Source organism: Oncorhynchus masou, chromosome 28 (assembly GCF_036934945.1).
Source record: "Oncorhynchus masou masou isolate Uvic2021 chromosome 28, UVic_Omas_1.1, whole genome shotgun sequence".
NCBI lineage: Eukaryota > Metazoa > Chordata > Actinopteri > Salmoniformes > Salmonidae > Oncorhynchus > Oncorhynchus masou.
In genome coordinates, this window is record NC_088239.1 from 11,458,396 (window position 1) to 11,462,806 (window position 4,411).

Genomic DNA, 4,411 nt, shown 5'->3' on the forward strand with positions numbered 1-4,411 from the left:
ATTCCTCAGCTGTTCTACATCTGCCCTAACTAGCTCTTTCACTCTTCCCCACCTGTTCTCTCTTCCCCCTCTGATTAGGTCTCTATTTCTCTCTCTGTTCCTGCTACTTTCAGTGTCTGATTCTTGTTTGTGTTTTTTGATGCCAGAAGCAAGCTGTCGTCTCGTTTGCTTCCACCTTGTCCTGTCCTGTCGGAGTCTGCCTGGCAGGAGTATCCTGCACTATACTAACGTTCTTTTTGTTGCTGACAACGTTGGAAGAGGATTTATGCCATTCCTGTATTTTCATTAAAGAACTCTGTTTTCTGTTAAAACCGCTTTTGGGTCTTCACTCAAGTTCATAACAGAAGAATCAGACCAAGAATGGACCCAGCGGCTCCGGACCCTTTTCACTCCGCCGTCGAGATCCAGGGAGCGATGCTAGGCAGACACGAGGAGGAATTGTCTGCTGCTCAACATGCCGTTGAGACCCTGGCCGTCCAAGTCTCCGACCTCACAAGACAGGTTCACCAACTCCACCTCGATCCACCGCCCACTTCCAGGGTTTCCGAGTCTCCGGAGCCCAGGATCAACAACCCGCCGTGTTACTCTGGGGAGCCCACTGAGTGCCGCTCATTCCTCACTCAGTGTGATGTGGTGTTCTCTCTCCAGCCCAACACTTACTCCAGGAGCGCAGCCCGCATCGCCTACGTCATTTCTCTCCTTACCGGACGGGCGCGTGAGTGGGGCACGGCAGTCTGGGAGGCGAGGGCTGAGTGTATTAACCAGTATCAGGACTTTAAGGAGGAGATGATACGGGTTTTTGACCGTTCTGTTTTTGGCGAGGAGGCTTCCAGGGCCCTGTCTTCCCTATGTCAGGGGAATAGATCCATAACGGATTATTCTATTGAGTTTCGCACTCTCGCTGCCTCTAGTGACTGGAACGAGCCGGCTTTGCTCGCTCGTTTTCTGGAGGGTCTCCACGTCAAGGTTAAGGATGAGATCCTCTCCCGGGAGGTTCCTTCCAGTCTGGACTCCTTAATAGCTCTCGCTATTCGCATAGAGCGACGGTTTGATCTTCGTCGCCGAGCTCGTGGAAAGGAGCTCACGTTCTCCGTTGCTCCCCTCTCCACATCACTGCCACCTGCCGCATCACTGCCACCCTCCTCCGCCGGCTCGGATGCTGAGCCTATGCAGCTGGGGGGGTATTCGCATCTCGGCCAAGGAGAGGGAACGGAGAATCACCAATCGCCTCTGTCTCTACTGCGGCTCCGCTGGTCATTTTGTCACCTCATGTCCAGTAAAAGCCAGAGCTCATCAGTAAGAGGAGGGCTACTGGTGAGCGCAACTACTCAGGCCTCTCCTTCTGGATCACGCACTACCTTTCCGGTCCATCTCCGCTGGCCCGGTTCATCTGCTTCCTGCAGTGCCTTGATAGACTCTGGGGCGGAGGGCTGTTTTATGGACGAGACCTGGGCTCGGGAACATGACATTCCACTCAGACAGTTAGGGGAGCCCAGGGCCTTGTTCGCTTTAGATGGTAGTTCTCTCCCCAAGATTCAGCGTGAGACGCTGCCTTTAACCCTCACTGTCTCTGGTAATCATAGCGAAACCATTTCTTTTTTAATTTTTCGTTCACCTTTTACACCTGTTGTTTTGGGTCATCCCTGGCTAGTGCGCCATAACCCTTCTATTAATTGGTCTAGTAATACTATCCTATCCTGGAATGTTTCTTGTCATGTAACCTGTTTAATGTCTGCTATCCCTCCTGTTTCCTCTGTCTCTTCTTCACAGGAGGAGCCTGGCGATTTGACAGGGGTGCCGGAGGAGTATCACGATCTGCGCACGGTGTTCAGTCGTTCCAAGGCCACTTCTCTCCCTCCACACCGGTCGTATGACTGTAGTATTGATCTCCTTCCGGGAACTACTCCCCCGGGGTAGATTATACTCTCTGTCGGCTCCCGAACGTAAGGCTCTCGAGGATTATTTGTCGGTTTCGCTCGACGCCGGTACCATAGTCTCCTCCTCCTCCCCCGCCGGAGCGGGGTTTTTTTTTGTTCAGAAGAAGGACGGGTCCCTGCGCCCATGCGTGGATTATCGAGGGCTGAATGACATAACAGTTAAGAATCGTTATCCGCTTCCTCTTATGTCTTCAGCCTTCGAGATCCTGCAGGGAGCCAGGTTTTTCACCAAATTGGACCTTCGTAACGCCTACCATCTCGTGCGCATCAGGGAGGGGGACGAGTGGAAGACGGCGTTTAACACTCCGTTAGGGCACTTTGAATACCGGGTTCTTCCTTTCGGCCTCGTTAACGCTCCAGCTGTCTTTCAGGCACTAGTTAACGACGTCCTGAGAGACATGCTGAACATTTTTGTTTTCGTTTACATGGACGATATCCTGATTTTTTCACCGTCTCTCTCGATTCATGTTCAGCACGTGCGACGCGTCCTCCAGCGCCTTTTGGAGAACTGTCTTTATGTGAAGGCTGAGAAGTGCACTTTTCATGCCGCCTCTGTCCCTTTTCTCGGTTCCGTTATTTCCGCTGAGGGCATTAAGATGGATCCCGCTAAGGTCCAGGCTGTCATTGATTGGCCCGTTCCTAAGTCACGCGTCGAGCTGCAGCGCTTTCTGGGCTTCGCTAATTTCTACCGTCGTTTCATCCGTAATTTCGGTCAGGTGGCAGCTCCTCTCACAGCCCTTACTTCTGTTAAGACGTGCTTTAAGTGGTCCGTTTCCGCCCAGGGAGCTTTTGATCTTCTTAAGAATCGTTTTACATCCGCACCTATTCTTGTTACACCTGACATCTCTAGACAGTTTGTTGTTGAGGTTGACGCGTCAGAGGTGGGCGTGGGAGCCATTCTTTCTCAGCGCTCTCTCTCTGACGGCAAGGTCCATCCTTGCGCGTTTTTCTCTCATCGCTTATCGCCGTCAGAACGTAACTATGATGTTGGTAATCGCGAACTGCTCGCCATCCGCTTAGCCCTAGGCGAATGGCGACAGTGGTTGGAGGGGGCGACCGTTCCTTTTGTCGTTTGGACTGACCATAGGAACCTTGAGTACATCCGTTCAGCCAAACGACTTAATGCGCGTCAGGCTCGTTGGGCTCTGTTTTTCGCTCGTTTCGAGTTTGTTATTTCTTATCGTCCGGGCTCAAAAACACCAAACCTGATGCTTTATCTCGTCTCTTCAGTTCTTCTGAGGTCTCCACCGACCCCGATGGGATTCTCCCTGAGGGGCGTGTTGTCGGGTTGACTGTCTGGGGAATTGAGAGGCAGGTAAAGCAAGCACTCGCTCACACTCCGTCGCCGCGAGCTTGCCCTAGGAACCTTCTGTTCGTTCCCGTTCCTACTCGTCCGGCCGTTCTTCAGTGGGCCCACTCTGCCAAGTTAGCCGGCCACCCCGGCGTTCGGGGTACGCTCGCTTCCATTCGCCAGCGTTTCTGGTGGCCCACTCGGGAACGTGACGCGCGTCGATTTGTCGCCGCTTGTTCGGTCTGCGCGCAGACTAAATCTGGGAACTCTCCTCCTGCCGGCCGTCTCAGACCGCTTCCCATTCCCTCTCGACCGTGGTCTCACATCGCTTTAGATTTTATCACCGGACTGCCTTCATCAGCGGGGAAGACAGTTATTCTTACGGTTGTCGATAGATTCTCTAAGGCGGCTCATTTCATTCCTCTCGATAAGCTCCCTTCTGCTAAGGAGACGGCTCAGATCATTATCGAGAATGTTTTCCGAATTCATGGCCTTCCGTCTGACGTCGTTTCCGACAGAGGCCCGCAGTTCACGTCTCAATTTTGGAGGGAGTTTTGCCGTTTGATTGGGGCTTCCGTCAGTCTCTCGTCCGGCTTTCATCCCCAGTCTAACGGTCAAGCCGAACGGGCCAATCAGACTGTTGGTCGCATTTTACGCAGTCTTTCTTTTCGTAACCCTGCGTCTTGGTCAGAACAGCTCCCTGGGCAGAGTACGCCCACAACTCGCTTCCCTCGTCTGCTACCGGTCTATCCCCTTTTCAGTGTAGCCTCGGGTACCAGCCTCCGCTGTTCTCATCTCAGCTCGCCGAGTCCTGCGTCCCCTCCGCTCAGGCTTTTGTCCAGCGTTGCGAGCGCACCTGGAAGGGGGTCAGGTCGGCACTTTGCCGTAATAGGGCGCAGACTGTGAGGGCCGCTAATAAGCGTAGGACCAAGAGTCCTAGATATTGTTGCGGTCAGAGAGTATGGCTCTCCACTCAGAACCTTCCCCTTAAGACAGCTTCTCGCAAGTTGGCCCCGCGGTTCATTGGTCCGTTCCGTATTTCCCAGGTCATTAATCCTGTCGCAGTGCGACTTCTTCTCCCGCGCTATCTTCGTCGCGTTCACCCGGTCTTCCATGTCTCCTGTGTTAAGCCCGTTCTTCGCGCCCCCGCTCGTCCCTCCCCCCCCATCCTTGTCGAGGGCGC